The 16,923-nt window shown below is 39.7% G+C and overlaps 1 protein-coding gene and 1 pseudogene across 3 annotated transcripts in view; one reads left to right on the plus strand and one right to left on the minus strand.

The window, feature by feature from the left end:
- FRYL (FRY like transcription coactivator) overlaps window positions 1-16,923 on the plus strand; it is a 272,775-nt gene that overhangs the window by 43,837 nt on the left and 212,015 nt on the right. The gene's annotated exons all lie outside the window — the stretch shown is intronic.
- LOC123596469 overlaps window positions 6,091-16,923 on the minus strand; it is a 35,779-nt pseudogene continuing 24,946 nt past the window's right edge.

A 16,923-nucleotide genomic window follows, 5' to 3' on the forward strand; every position in this document is an offset into this window, starting at 1 on the left:
CAGCACAGAGCCCGACGTGGGGCTTGAACCCATGAACTTTGAGATCATGACCTGAGCTGAAGTTGGACGCTCAATCGACTGAGCCACCCAAGCACCCCCAGCAGGTGTTTGTTAAGTACCTGCCAGGTGCCAGGTACTGGGCTGGGTATAGGTAACAAATAGTTATAATCCTACGTCTTAGGAATAGTCTAATGGGGAATAGATATTAATCAAATATATACATAAACCCATGTCTGCATGTGTGTAAGTATTCCAAGAGAGACTCTAAAGGTTGGGACATGGTACTAGACTAGAGAGTTTAGGTGGGTAGGTCTTTGAGGGAGGGACATTCAAATTGAGACTTGAAGACCGGTTAGGGTTCCGCCTGGTGAAAAACACCAGGGTGCCAGTTTGCGGATAAAGGAAAACAGTGAGTGAAGGATCCTGAGGCAGGAAAGAAGTTGAACGTCTAGGAAGTGAAAAGTCCAGTTTGGTATGTAGGGAGGCGGGGTGGAGGGCCTTGAGATGCAACTTGATTTAGTTTGTAAAACAATCACTCCCAGCTGTAGTGGGGCAATGTATGGGAGGGAGAACTTTAGGAGGCTGTGGTCGTATTTGTGAAAAGTGATGGTCCCCCATTCGTTCAGTTGTGAATTTCTTTCGGTTCTACTTCAGTGCTTTGTTGGTGTCTCCCACAGCCTTAGTTCAGAAAGTTATCTGTTGGCTACTCCAGTAGGTGTTTACAAACTGGTCCTGCTCATTCAGCCTTCTTTCCCATATGCTTCTAAAGGTAACTTTTAGAAATCACAGGTCCATTCATATTACTTACTTCGTCAAAAACTCATGGTGGCTCCCTGTGTTGGTTGCTTTTGTGTGTCAGCTGGACTAGGCTAACGGATGCCTAGAGAGCTGGTAAAACATTATTTCTGGCTATGTCCGTGAGGGTGTTCCCGGAAGAGATTAGCATTTAAATGAGTAGACTGAGTAAAGAAGGTCCACCCTCACTGCTGTGGGTGGGCATCACCAATCCACTGAGGATCCAAATAGAACAAAAAGGCAGAGGAAGAGTGAATTTGCTCACTCTCCTTGAGCTGGGACTTCCATCTTCTGCTGTCCTCAGACATTTTAGCTTCAGGTTCTTGGGCCTTTGGAGTCTGGGACTTATACATATTTATTTATTTTTAAATTTATTTATTGTTTAATTTACATCCACGTTAGTTAGCATATAGTGCAACAATGATTTCAGGAATAGATTCTTTAATGCCCCTTACCCATTTAGAACATCCCTCCTCTCACAACCCCTCCAACAACTCTGTTTGTTCTCTATATATGAGTCTTTTATGTTTTGTCCCCCTTCCTGTTTTTATATTTTTGCTTCCCTTCCATTATGTTCATCTGTTTTGTATCTTAAATTCCTCATATGAGTGAAGTCATATATTTGTCTTTCTCTAATTTTGCTTAACATAGTACCCTCCAGTTCCATCTATGTAGTTGCAAATGGCAAGATGTCATTCTTTTTGACTGCTGAGTAATACTCTGCAACACACACACACACACACACACACACACACACACACACACATCTTCTTTATCCATTCATCCATCGATGGACATTTTGGGCTCTTTCCCTACTTTGGCTATTGTCGATAGCACTGCTATAAACGTTGGGGTGCATGTGCCCCTTCGAAACAGCACACCTGTGTCCTTTGGATAAATACCTAGTAGTGCAATTGCTGGGTTGTAGGGTAGTTCTAGTTTTAGTTTTTTGAGGAACCTCCATACTGTTTTCCAGAGTGGCTGCATCAGTTTGCATTCCCAACAGCAGGGCAAAAGAGATCCTCTTTCTCCGCGTCCTCGCCAACATCTGTTGTTGTCTGAGTTGTTAATTAATGTTAGCCATTCTGACAGGTGTGAGGTGGTATCTCATTGTGGTTTTGATTTGTAATTCCCTGATGATGGGTGATGTTGCGTATTTTTTCATGTGTCAGTTGGCCATCTGGATGTCTTCTCTGGAGAAGTGTCTATTCATGTTTTTTGCCCATTTCTTCACTGGATTATTTGTTTTTTGGGTGTTGAGTTTGATAAGTTGTTTATAGATTTTGGATACTAACCCTTTATCTGATATGTCATCTCCCATTCCGTCAGTTGCCTTTTAGTTTTGCTGATTGTTTCCTTTGCTGTACAGAGGAAGCCCAGCAAAGGATGTGCTTTATCTTGATGAGGTCCCAATAGTTCATTTTTGCTTTTGTTTCCCTTGCCTCCGGAGACATGTTGAGTCAAGAAGTTGCTGCGGCTGAGGTCAAAGAGGTTTTTTGACTGCTTTCTCCTTGAGGATTTTGATGGCATCCTGACACATTTGGAGCATTCAATATTTGATTTCTATGGTGGTGGAGAATGGCCAATAAAATCATGACCATGTAGCATATCTAAATCTCTTCTTTTACCTGAGATGTCTTGTAGACGAACTTATACTTGGCTAAGTTGTTATTGGGATCTTGCTAGCTTGAAAGCACTAGTCTGCATGTTGACAATATTAGTATACTTGATTCTCATATGTGATTTTGTTTGTATATCAGAGCCAGCCAGCGTGTTTCTTTTGTGAAGAGAAGAGTCCTCTATCATTTACTGCCTGCAGACTTGGAAAAAATGATCTTATGTGCTCCATCTTTTTTTTTTTTTTTTAAGTTTATTTATTTTGAGAGAGAGTGCCCATGAGTAGGGTAAGGGCAGAGCGAGAGGGAGACACAGATTCCCAAGCAGGCTCTGCACTGGCAGCACAGAGCCCGATGCAGGGCTCACACAAGTCATGAGGTCGTGACCTGAACCAAAATCAAGAGTCAGATGCTTAAGCAACTTAGCCACCCAGGTACCCGTCCATCTTCTTTTATTTTTACAAGTTTTCCTCTTTTTCTCATGTTTCTTTCTCCTTCCCTCTCTTTTCCTCCTATAAATGAGACTAAGTCACTTTGCCTGGTAATATAGCTTAGTATTGTGTAACTGTACCACATGCCTTGTGCTGCCTTCTCATATGAGGTCCTTTCTCATTATAACGGACATGGGGTTTATATAGATTTGTTTTACATGTGACTTTTCACAGATTAATGTAACTTTTAGTCTCTTTGGATCACTTCTTGAATTAAATGGCTATTTTTGTCCTCTAATACGTATTGATGCAATAAAATGGGAGATTATAATAATTTTAATAATTCCATCCTCAATGGGATTTCTTTTTGTCATTGGAAATGCAGTACGGTGTAAACCTCCTAAATCTGTTTTAAAAGTAAATTTCCTAAAGTCACATTACAAATTTTTGGTGTTTCAGCGATATTAAAGTAATGGGAAGTGTTTTGGTTATATTATTTTAAGGGAAAAATATCTTAATGGAAATTTTTAGTGAGCTTGCTTAAATTAGGACAATTAAGTCTTAGTTTCTGCAATATAATTTTGTTAAAAAAATTACTTTGAAACATTAACTAGGGCAGGTGCTTATCGGTAAGAATCAAATTCTCTCTTGGTACTGTGATCTTCAGTCATACTGCATTTAGTTTGGAATGATGAAAGTTTTTATTTTGCAAACTGAGAACCTATAAGACAAAAAATGTTTCACGTAGCTCATGGTGTGACAGGTTTATGAAAGGCTTAAGAGATAAAATTGTCCTAAGTGAAAGATTACATTCCACATAGGATTTATGTAACCAGTAGCGAGGGTGAAAAACCTGATGAGGTGGGAGAAGTGACTCAGTTCCTAGCTTTGCACTCTCCACTTCTATTTCCTCTCCTTTCTAATCCTACATGAGTATTCCGGTTTCAAATACAATCACAACCTTAATACAGAAGTCCGATATATTAAAAGATACGTGCTTATTGTTTTGCAATGAGTCCCATTTGCACCATATTGAAACTTTCTATAACACTCTCCTTCTAGGACAGTTGAGGAGAGATGGTCCTAGAACTGGATGAGTCTCAGATTCCATAAAGGCATAGATCTGTCTTATTCATTGTGTCCTTCACTACCTAGCTTGATAAACCACTGGGCTCGACAAAGGTAGCAGAAGTAGGTCTATTTTTATTTATTACACTCTAGCTGGTGTTAGGTTTCTAGAAAGCTTAAAATTTTTTTCTTTCCTTTTTTGCTTGACTCTAATAAATCTTCCAGTTAGTATTTACATCTAGCCTTGTTATGATTTGGACATTATGATTTGGATATATTAAAATTCTTAAGAACAGGAGCATAACCTATATTAGGAAGTTGGTTCAGAGACAACATTCCAAGGGCATTATTCTGATGACCCTGAACTCCTCTAAATGGAGCCAGGGACCAAATATTGTCTTAACATAAAGCAAGATTAAAGGAAATGAAGCAAACCAGGGACCTAGGAGAAAAAGGATGATTTAAGTGCTGTGGAAGGAAGTTTCATTTGAAACCACAGATATGGCAATTGATACTCGTATACTGTGTCAGGTGTTCCCTATAAATGTAGCGACTGCTAACACCGAATTTTGCAGCCAATTGAATTATCACTGGCATTTGAACTGCGAGCATCCATCTTTGGGAAACATTTTAAGTTAAAGATTGTTTTAAGAATTCTGGCTGAAACAGAAGAATGTCACTTTCCTTTATAAAGTTGTTCTTGGACTTTTAAAGTTAGTAGGAAGACATTAACAGAAGAGGATTGAACTTAGTCTTAAAATAACCTTCTCTGTGATTTTTTGGCCATAATATGATTTCTCCTTCCCCCACCTTTTGTTTTTACTTAAAAAAAATTGATTTCTGGTGTCTTTCCTTCTTTCTTTCTTTTTTGTTTTTGATTTGTAGTTTCATATCACTGTGGTTAGAAAAGATGCTTGATAGGATTTCAGTCCTCTTAAATCTATTCAGACTTGTTTTGTGTCCTACCTGATCTATCCTGGAGGATGTTGCATACATACTTGAGGATGTATATTCTGTTGCTTTTGGATGAAATGTTCTGTATATATCTGTTAGGTCTGTTGGGTCTAACATGTCATTTAAGGTGATGTTTTCTTATTTTCTGTCTGATCTATCCATTGATGTAAGTGGGGTATTAAAGTCCCCTGCTGGGACGCCTGGGTGGCTCAGTCGGTTAAGTAGCCGGCTTCGGCTCAGGTCATGATCTCCTGGTCCACAGGTTCGAGCTCCCTGTCGGGCTCTGTGCTGTCTTGACAGCTCAGAGTCTGGAACCTGCTTCAAATTCTGTGTCTCCCTCGCTCTCTGCCCCTCCCCCGCTCATGCTCTGCCTGTTTCTCTCTGTCTCTTTCAACGTTTTTTTTATTTATTTTTGGGACAGAGAGAGACAGAGCATGAACGGGGGAGGGGCAGAGAGAGAGGGAGACACAGAATCAGAAACAGGCTCCAGGCTCTGAGCCGTCAGCCCAGAGCCTGACGCGGGGCTCGAACTCACGGACCGCGAGATCGTGACCTGGCTGAAGTCGGACGCCCAACCGACTGCGCCACCCAGGCGCCCCTCTCTCTGTCTCTTTCAAAAAATAAACATAAAATTGTTAATGTTCTCTGTTGGTATTATATGGCTGTTTCTCCCTTCATGTCTGTTAGTGTTTGCTTTATATATTCAGATACTTCTATATTGGGTTCATAAATATTTATAAACGTTCTAGTCTTTTGTTGGATTGACCCCTCTATCATTATATAATGCCCTTTGTCTCTTGCTACAATCTTTGTTTTAAAGTCGATTTTTTCCTTTTAAAAATTTATTAAAAAAATTTTTTAAATGTTTTATTTTATATTTGAGAGCAAGAGAGACAGAGCAAGAGCAGGGGAGGGCAGAGAGATGGAGACAGAATCTGAAGCAGGCTCCAGGCTCTGAGCTGTCAGCACAGAGCCCGACACGGGGCTCGAACTCACAGACCATGAGATCATGACCTGAGCCGAAGTCAGACGCCCAACTGACTGTGCCACCCAGGCGCCCCTTAAAAATTTATTTTAGAAAGAGAGAGAGACCATGGGAGTGAGGGAGAGAGAAAGAGGGAAAGAGAGAAAGAGAGAGAATCTCAAGCAGGCTCTGCACTGTCAGAGCCCAATTCAGGGCTCAAACTCATGAACTGTGAGATCATGATCTGAGCTAAAATCTAGAGTCAGATGCTTAACTGAGCCAGACTGAGCCACTGAGGTGCCCCCGAGTTTTTTCTTATATCCATAAGTATAGCTACCCTGGCTTTCTTTTGGTTTCCATATGGAATATCTTTTCTATCCCATCACTTTCAGTCTGTGTATGTTCTTAAGGCTAAAGGAGTCTCTTGTGGGCAGCATATAGATTTTGTTTTTTAGTCCATTTAGCCACTCCGTCTTTTGATTGTAGTATTTAGTCCATTTACAGTTAAAGTATAATAATTGATAGGTATGTACTCATTGCCATGTTGTTAGTTGTTTTCTGGCTGGTTTTTGTTCCTCTTTGTTCCTTTCTTCTCTTGCTCTCTCCTTTTGTGGTTTGCTGACATTCTTTAGTGGTATGCTTATGCACCTTTGTCTTTTAGTGTATTTACTACCGGTTTTGTTTTGTAGTTAAGTTTAACTGTAACTATAACAAGTTATATGTATAACAGTCTATTTTAGGTTGATAAAATAGTTGTCAACTTAAGTTTGATTGCATTCTAAAGCTCAACATTGTTACTCCTCCCTTGCGTGTTTTTGTTGTCACATTTTTCATCTTTTTTTCTTTTTCCCCTTTCTCTTTTAATCTTCTCCCTGCTTCAACTCTCAACAAAAGTACCCAGAGATTAAGTGCAAGGAAACTCAAAGAACCAAGGTAAGCCAGCCCAAGATTAGCAGGCTCCCTCGCACAGGGGCCAAAGTCTGGGCCAGAGCCTGGAAGTAAAAGCTGGTGCAGAATAAAGTGATTCTAGAGGCTAGGAGTAAATGGGGGTACCCCCAGCAGGGCCAGGCTGTGTAAGAAGTGGTGTATGTTGGCTTTGTCTAAGAGCTCCTTCCCAGAGGCATCCGGAAACTGGGCACTGTGCACCCCATAGAAGGCCAAGACTAAGGCCCTGGCTCTAGAGAAGGCACCCAAACAGGGGAAAGCAGCCCATGGCAGTAAGCGGTCTTGCACTGGACAGACCTACATCTTTTTATCTTGTGTGTGCCTTATCTAAGTTGTCCCTTAACTAGTTACTATAATCATAGTTATTTTTACTGCTTTTGTCCTTTTAACCTCGAATCCATTATTTTCATTATTATTATATTTATCCTTCCAGTGAGATTTACTCTTTGGTATGTGTTCCTGTTACTGACTAGCACTTTCTTTTCAGCTTGAAGAGGTCATTTTAACATTTCTTGTAAGTTTGATTTAGTGGCGATAAACTCCTTTGGCTTTTGCTCATCTGGAAAACTCTCTCTCTGCAATTGTGAGTAACTTTGCTTGGTTGGAAGTTTTCTTCTTTCAGCATTTTAAATACATGTGTCACTCCCTTCTGGCCTGCAAATGGTCTGCTGAAAAATGTATTTATAGTCTTATGGGGGGGTTCCCTTTTAGATAACAAGTTATTTTTCTCTTGCTGCTTTTAGGGTCTCTTTGAGTTAATCTCATATGAATCTCCCTGGGCCTCCTGGATCTGGATGTCTGTTTTCTTCTCCAGGTTAGGGATGTTTTAAGCCATTCTTTTTTCAAATAAGATTTCTGTGCCTTTCTTTCTCTTCTGGGAGCCCTGTGATAAGAATGTTAGTCCATTTGATGTAGTCCCATAAGTCCCTTAAGCTATGTTTTCTTTTTTCTTTTTTTTCATTATTTTTCTAGTATTTCATTTCTTTTTCTTGCTGCTCTGATTGGGAGAGTTCCACTGCCTTGTCTTTGAGTTCACTTGTCCTTTCTTTTGTGTCATGTAGTCTGCTGGTGAACGCTTCTGGTGTATTTTTCAGTTCAGTCATTGTGTTCATCAGCTCTGTAACTTGTGTTTAGTACTTCTGTATATTTTCCATCTCTTTGTTGGAGTTCTGTGTTTATCCATTCTTTTCCCCATTTTCTCCCCAGTTTGGTGAGCATCTTTATGACCATTACTTTAGAACTGTTTATCAGGTAGATTACTTACCTCTCTTATCATTAAGGTTTTTTCCTGAGGTTTTTTCCTAAGAGCTAGATCTAGGCTCTGTTCCATCTGGTGAAAGTCCTCCAGGATCCCCATGATGTCTGCAAAGCTGCTGGCCTTGGACAGAGAGACACAGTCATCCTCTTCAGACGAGCTGTGGGTTGCTTTGTGTTGTGGTTTACAGCCTTCAGGGCTGGCAGAACAGAGCAGGGGGGGGCTAATGGTAGCTCAGGGACCTCTACCTTGGTCTCCTTGGTGATGCCACTAATGGCAAAGGAAGTTGTACAGTGGAGTGAGGATCCAAAACCAGGTAAGGGAGGAGAGACATTTGAACTTCCTGGAGATAAGAAATCTGTTGTTAATGAAACCGAAGGTGTATCAGATGCCGCTATCTTGGCAATCTGGCCGTGCAGGTAGTTCAGCTCATCCTGCAGCACTTAGGGCTGACAGTGCTGGAATGGTCAGAAAGATGGTCGCCTTGGACCCACGCAGATTGGGCACTGAGGCATTGCGCTGTGTGACAGTTAGAGGGCTAGGCTTCCAGGTGTGCCTCAGTAGCCACGTGTCACTCCTGACCCGGACATATATCTCCTCTTCATCACAGCATTCCAGGCAGTGTCGGCCAGAGCAGGGATGGGGGCACATCCTTTAGACGCAGGTCAGACATGTTGGGTATGGGGTTTCAAAGGATGTCCAGGGACATGGCGTCAGGGGGCAGGTTGGTCCCAGTTTTTCTCACTACACTTTGAGTAGCCCCATGTGGCTTGTTTTGCTGGATTGGGGTGGTCACATTGGCTTCCATTCCTGATATTTCAACTGGCTCCTGCACTTGAAGAGTGAGGTAGCTACTGGGCAGCTCTAGGGACTAGGGGAGGCTGGAGGCATGACTCCTTCATATCAGGTACTCTTCCTAATGCCCCTTCCTATCACAGTGGGCTGCCCCCCCCATGTTTTGTTTGTTTTTGTTTTTACTTTTGGTAAGGCAAATTTATTCTTTTTTTTTTTATTAAAAAAAAATTTTTTTTAACGTTTATTTTATTTTTGAGACAGAGAGAGACAGAGCATGAACGGGGGAGGGTCAGAGAGAGGGAGACACAGAATCCGAAACAGGCTCCAGGCTCTGAGCTGGCAGCACAGAGCCCGACGCGGGGCCCGAACTCACGGACCGCGAGATCATGACCTGAGCCGAAGTCGGCCGCTTAACCGACTGAGCCACCCAGGCGCCCCGGCAAATTTATTCTTTATGAAATTAACACACAGTTTACCTTAACTGTGTTTAAATCTCGTTTTGAGAGGTCTCTAGCTTTTGTTCTGAAAAAATATATTGAAATCATAATTGCATTTTGATTTGAGAAGTTTGTTTTATAGAATTCCATATAACAGCTTATTTTAAAATAGAAGAAAACCCAGGTGAAGAGTGTTTCACCATTCATTTAGTAGCTTCGTCAGTTTCCATAGCTGCAAAGTTGAACATTTATAGAAATGGGTTTCTTTGGGTTAAAATGGTGATGCGTGTAAAGCACCTAACCTACTTCCTTGTGCATAGTAGGCCCTCACTAATTAGTGGTTGTTATTGTTATTATCGGCTACTTAATTAATTTGGATTTCTAGGGCACCATTTCTTTGGGTACAGCGAACCAGAACTGAATTCTTCCCTTCGGTATTTGTAATTTATTTAGACTGACTTCACCGCTGTAAAGAATAAAGCCTATTGGTGGAGTGGGGTGGGGCTTTTTGACTTTTGTGTGCAAGTCCTTGTAGAGTTACTGGATGTACTGGAATGTGAAGGATTAAGCTTTGTGGCATGTTCTATATGGTCATCCATAGTGACCAAACTCATTTGGAATGTTGTTTTGTTACTAACTTTGAAATGTGTTATTTTCCATACAGAGGATTTTGATCTGAATACATTGCTTATTATCTTTTATAAATTTCTAGAGCGAGAGGAGCTGTCAATCAGTGTAAACCTTACCCTACACAGTGCTTCCTTTCATAAACATGGGGAGGAGGCATTCCCGAGATAACCATTTCTGGGATAAAGCCAGGCACCATTGTGTAACTAGGACGATACGGGATAGCACCCAACTTTGGGGCCTGTCACACTGGGAAGTTACAGCTCACAGGCCTGCAGTGAAATAGTCATGTTTATTGAGCCTTAATTTTTTTATTTTTTTAAATCAGTGGCTAGCCAGGTCCTCAAATAGAGGCACAAAACCATTCATATCTTTGTAGATTGTCGATTCAGTGAACCTTCTGGCAACAGAGGTTGTGAGCCCCACTTACTTGGTGAGGTCGCCCCTGTCTCCTCTTCCACTTAAACTTGATGACTGTCTCTACCTGATTGTAGCTTGAACACATTTAGGTAGCTTTCTTTCTTTCTTTAAAAAAATTTTTTTTTAAAACATTCATTCATTTTTGAGAGGGAGAGAGAAAGAATGCTAGCAGGGGAGGGGCAGAGAGAGAGGGAGACACAGAATCTGAAGCAGGCTCCAGGCTCTGAGCTGTCAGCACAGAGCCCGACGTGGGCTCGAACTCTAGAACTGTGAGATCATGACCTGAGCTGAAGGTGGCGCTTAACCGACTGAACCACCCAGGTGCCCCTAGGTAGCTTTTCTTAAAGCACTGAAACTTGTCATCACATGTATCTCTCTTCTGGCTGGTCTGTAAGCTCCTGGACGGTGGTGGTTGTGTCGGTATCACTTAGTGCAGATTCTGGAAGTTCAGAGTTGACCATTAGTCACTGTTAAGTTCTTGTCTCCCTCTGGCTAATGGAAACTCCTCAACATTAACTGGTCCAATAAATATCATTCGATATTGCCTCTAACAATTCTTTAATGAAAACCTGTAGAGAAGCTAATCCCCATCCTGTATTTCTCCCATTCTACCTATTTTTCTTTCTTTCTCCTCTGCAAATACACATTCTCTATTTCATTTAGGAAATTCAAATCCTTTGTCCTTTAGGACATTGCAAATCCTTCTCCATGAAGGATTTTCAACATATGTTTAATTTTAGTTGTAATTAAAATTTAGAAATCTGGGAAAAGGTGAGAAATACGAACCAGAACTGGAAATTTGGAATTGCTCCTTAAAATACATTATTCTTTTAGTAATGAAAATGTATTTGTAAACATTTTCCTCATTTAAGAATCGGAAATTGTGGGGCACCTGAGTGTCTCAGTCGGTTAAGCATCCGACTTTGGCTCAAGTCATGATCTCGCAGTTTGTGGTTCTGAGCCCTTCGTCGGGCTCTGTGCTGACAGCTCGGAGCCTGGAGCTTGCTTCAGATTCTGTGTCTCCTTCTCTCTCTGTCCCTGCCCTGCTTGTGCGTGCATTCTTTATTTCTCTCTCAAAAATAAATAAAACGTTAAGCAAAAAGAATCAGAAATTGTGTTAATTTTGGCTAAATTCTCTTATTTTAGGTAAATCATATGGAAAGAAAGTGAGTTGTGTTACAATTTTAAGGTTATCATGAGAAAGGGTCCTTTATTGCATCACATGGCATTTTATAATATCATATAAAAGGTATAAAGATTGGCTTTATTGTCCTTATTTATAAAAGGTTTTACTGGGATTTAGAATTGGAAGTCTTTTATGTAGACTCTTTTTTTTTTTTACCCCCCCCCCACTTCAATTAAACTGTAATAATTTATTGAAAGTTAGTATATATAGGAAGAAACTTTGATGTCATTGAAATTTATTTTGGAGAAAATATTCCTTCTAAGACAAAGGCAGAGGAGACCATTTGAGCCAACAACTGGTGAACTTTGGAGTACTATAAATCATGGTTGAATTATGAAAGTTGTATATTGTCCAGTCCTCTGCTGTTCTTTTTTGTATGTACTAGGCCTATGTTTTGCTCGTTTCCTTGCTAATTAATAATGTGTCATGAATCAGGTAGAGAAACAAAGGTAAGATTGAAACTAAAAGTTAGTGTTTAATTTGATTCTGCGTTTTAGAATAGTTTTACAGTGAATTGTTTTTATACATTTATGGACAACATGACAAGAATAGTATTTGCTTTGTGACATAGATATTCTGTATACATATACATAATAAATACACAATGTATATTTTAACATTTTTATGCTTCTGAGTTTCCAAATAATATACATTAGCACTGAGTTTTACATTTAATAGTGTGCAGAAAACCTATATTTAATGGCAGAAACCTTTGCATTTATGCTTAGTTTGCATATTATTAGTTGAATTTAATCTTTATTTAATGCTTCAGTATTTTTTGGAAGTCAGTTTGCTAGGTGCTGTGGGAGATGTAATGATGATTCTTACCCTTTAGGGACTCCTACTCTCGGAGCCAACTCTTAGAACCACAGAATTTTAGAACAGGAAGAACTTTAAGAGATTCTCTTCTCTTGGATGTTGTGTGTGCACGTGCATATCCAGCCCTCTTCAGTGTCTTCTGCCCCCTTCCTCCCCATCTTCCCAGATATGGAATAATGTCTGTTTCTGTGCAGGGGAGAGAGGAGTTGAAGCAGGCAGGTGATTGGCTGGCATGGAATGTGTAGCTTTTCGAGTACTCTCTCCCACCACCTTTGCTGGTAAGCAGTAGGAGATGCAGGCCATTTTTTTTTTTTTTTTTTTTAAGTCCGGGGATTTAAAACTATGAATTCCAGAAATTGTTTTAGCGGGTAGTGACTAGAATATAGCACTTTTTAAAAATAGCTTGGAAATTTACCAAAGTGTATTGCAGATTATTATTTCAAGTATATCATGTGGGTGTGTGTGTACACACACACACACACACACACACACACACACACACACACGGGGTTGTTATATAAAATGTATTATAAGTACATTTATATACAATGTATTTTTTTTATTGCAACAAAGAGTTTGGAAACACTCTCTAATCTGTCCATTTCACCCTTGTTTTAAACCTGGGGAGCAGCCATTGATATGCTTATCCCTAGATAGATGACTTACTCCTTATACAGTGCTCTCCTATTATCATGACCTCCTTCAAGGTAAACTGTTTGCTACACAGGTAGAAATATACACAGGTGGTATTTTACCACAGTTCATCTGAATAAAAGATATGCAGTGAGGTAGTTTTGTTAAATTACACTGCCTCTGGGTACAAAAAACCCCCACTTTGGTGGATCTGTTAATCTGTAAATTTTGTTTTATGATGGGCCTAACTTAGTACCAAGATGTGATTTAAGCACCAAGAGAATTTGGATTATTTAATACTAGTACATAATAAAACTACTTATCAAATATTCATGTGGGCACATACAGAGGCATAATTGTATTCTTGTAATGCACAATATAAATACTAATATTGTTTTGGAGAATCAGCATGGTATGCTGAAGCCATGGTTTGGAAAAAGGCATTGTAGTATGTTTTTATCTGTGGGAATTACTGGCAAGTATAATTGAGAGATTCTAAATACTGTAGTTGTTTACTTCCCTTTTGAATTTGGCTTCAATAATTTTCGTCTTGCTTTTTTAAAATAACCGTTGGATTATTCTGTAAGACCCAGGGTACAAGCTAAACTATGATTGTTTTATTGATTTTATATCTTTTAAAGATTTAAAGTTTCCTCCCACCAAAAATAGTTAAAAAAATATTTAAACAGAAAATAGTGGAATGAATGTTCATGTGCCCATTCCTCAGCCTCAACATTTATCAACTCTTTGTTATCTCTACCCATTCCCTTTCTCCAGTTCCCAGTTATTTTGATGCAATCCCTTGGTCATGAAACATCATCTGTAAATATTTCAGGATGTATTTCTGAAAGACAGACTTTCATTTCTAGACTTATACAGTAGAATCCTCACCTGTTGGGGAATTTACTAAAGTCCTAAACACTCAAATTGTGTTTGGGATATTAGAGTGATATAAAGGAAAAGTGAGATCCTATAAATGGGCTAAATGGAAAAAGCGAAATACCTGATGAGCAGATGTACCAAAAAACACTAGAGGGGTGACAATGAAAAAACCCTTCAATAGCTTTTAAGTGCCCATGTGGAAAAAAGACAGATGAGCATTTTAAAAACAAGTTTCTTTATTTTGAGAGAGAGAGTGAGTGAGCATAAACAGGGGAGGGGCAGAGAGAGAGGGGCACAGAGAGAGCATCCCAAACAGGCTCCACGCTGTCAGTGCAGAGCCCAATGCAGGGCTTGATCTCATGAACTGTGAGATCATGATGTGAGCTGAAATCAAGAATCGGATGTGTAACCAACTGAGCCTGCCAGGCGCCCCAGCTTTTTTGAACACCTAGTGTGTGTCTACATTCTGTACAGGTCAGTGGGGGAATGAAGCCAAGTGTATTTCATACTATTTGAGATAGAAATTCTGCCAATACCATACTGTCTTGATGCTTACAGCTTTGTAGTAGAGGTATTGGCACAAAAACAGACACATAGACCAATGGAATAGAATAGAGATCCCAGAATTAGACCCACAAAGGTGTATGGCCAACTAATCTTTGACAAAGCAGGAAAGAATATCCAATCGAAAAAAAGACAGTCTCTTTAGCAAATGGTGTTGGGAGAACTGGAGAGCAACATGCAGAAGAATGAAACTAGACCACTTTCTCATACCATTGACAAAAATAAACTCAAAATGGATAAAGGACCTGAATGTGAGACAGGAAACCATCAAAACCCTAGAGGAGAAAGCAGGAAAAAAACCTCTCTGACCTCAGCCACAGCAATTTCTTACTTGACACATCTCCAAAGGCAAGGGAATTAAAAGCAAAAATGAACTACTGGGACCTAATCAAGATAAAAAGCTTCTGCACTGCAAAGGAAACAATCAACAAAACTAAAAGGCAACCAACAGAATGGGAAAAGATATCTGCAAATGCCATATTGGATAAAGGGCTAGTATCCAAAATCTATAAAGAACTCACCAAACTCCACATCTGAAAAACAAATAATCCAGTGAAGAAATGGGCAGAAGAATAGACACTTCATGAATTGGCACTTTTCCAAAGAAGACATCCAGATGCCCAACAGACACTTCTCAACGTCACTCCTCATCAGGGAAATACAAATCAAAACCACACTGAGATACCACCTCAGTCTGGTCAGAGTGGCTAAAATGAACAAATCAGGAGACTATAGATGCTGGCGAGGATGTGGAGAAACGGGAACCCTCTTGCACTGTTGGTGGGAATGCAAACTGGTGCAGCCACTCTGGAAAACAGTGTGGAGGTTCCTGAAAAAGTTAAAAATAGATCTACCCCATGATCTAGCAGTAGCACTGCTAGGAATTTACCCAAGGGATACAGGAGTGCTGATGCATAGGGGCACCTGTACCCCAATGTTTATAGCAGCACTTGCAACAATAGCCAAATTAGGGAAAGAGCCTAAATGCCCATCAACTGATGAATGGATAAAGAAGTTGTGGTTTATATACACAATGGAATACTACATGGCAATGAGAAAGAATGAAATATGGCCTTTTGTAGCAACGTGGGTGGAACTGGAGAGTGTTACGCTAAGTGAAATAAGTCATACAGGGAAAGACAGATACCATATGTTTTCACTCTTATGTGGATCCTGAGAAACTTAACAGAAGACCATGGGGGAGGGGATGGGGGAAAAAGTTACAGAGAGGGAGGGAGGCAAACCGTAAGAGATTGTTAAATACTGAGAACAAACTGAGGGTCGATGGGGGGTGGAGGAGGGGAAAGTGGGTGATGGGCATTGAGGAGGGCATCTGTTGGGATGAGCACTGTGTGTTGAATGGAAACCAATTTGACAATAAATTATATTTAATATAAAAAAAGAGATAGAAATTGTTTCTAGATTCTTTCTTGAGGGAAATTAAAAGATGTGTACAATGACTGCCAATTAAGATATTTACTGCAATATTATTTATAGCAGTGAAGAACCTCACTCAATAGTAGTGAAATGATTAAATGCACATAATATATTTACAAAATAGTATAACATTTTGTAATCACTAGAAATGATACAATGTGACACCGATTTTATAAAACATCTAGGGCATATTGAAAGACCTGGAGGAAATTAACCCACATACTAACATGAATTAGTAGTGGCTATTTCTTAGGTGTTAGTGTATATAAGTTAATAAATAATAAACATTTATTGAATACTTTGTGTCAATCACTAAACATTTTTCAACTTTTTTTAAAGGTTTATTTTTTTAAATGTTTTTTTGTTTGTTTGTTTGTTTGTTTGAGGGAGAGAGAAACAGTGTGCTAGTGGGCGAGAGGGGCAGAGAAAGAGCGAGTGAGAATCTTAAGCAGGCTTCAAGCTCAGCACAGAGCCCGATGTGGGGCTCAATCCTACAACTGTGAGATTATGATCTGAGCTGAAATCAAGAGTCAGATGCTTAACCAACTGAGCCACTCAGGTGCCCCAAACATTTTTCATCTTTTATACTTAATAAAACCATAAGAGGTTTTATTATCCTTATTTTGTAGATGAGGCAATGAAAGCATGGAGAGATTGAGTACCTTGACAATTTGATTCTATCCTTCTACATTTACTGTTTGCTCTTTTTTAAATTTATTTTTTATAGTAATTTCTACACCCACCGTGGGGCTTGACTCACAACCCCGATGATTGTTTTCGACTTGTGCTTTGTTTTGTCCCTGTCTCCAGCATTCTGCTCATAGAAATAATGGTACAGTGAACATCTTTGCAAATAAATCTGTGTGCATTTCTGATTATCTTCCTAGAAAAACAGGGTCATAAAATTACTGGATCAAAGAATATAGAACATTTTAAAGGCTTCTGATGCAAATTGTGAGATTGCATATGACAAATGATCATTTCTCCTTAAACTTAAGATGTTTTGGGGCTATAAATTTGGGAGAAATAGGTCATCTAATCATCAAGGGGGATTTTTGCTTTCATCATTGTTCTTCTAAAAGACTTCTTTAAGCC

This window comes from Leopardus geoffroyi, chromosome B1, assembly GCF_018350155.1.
Source record: "Leopardus geoffroyi isolate Oge1 chromosome B1, O.geoffroyi_Oge1_pat1.0, whole genome shotgun sequence".
Classification (NCBI taxonomy): domain Eukaryota; kingdom Metazoa; phylum Chordata; class Mammalia; order Carnivora; family Felidae; genus Leopardus; species Leopardus geoffroyi.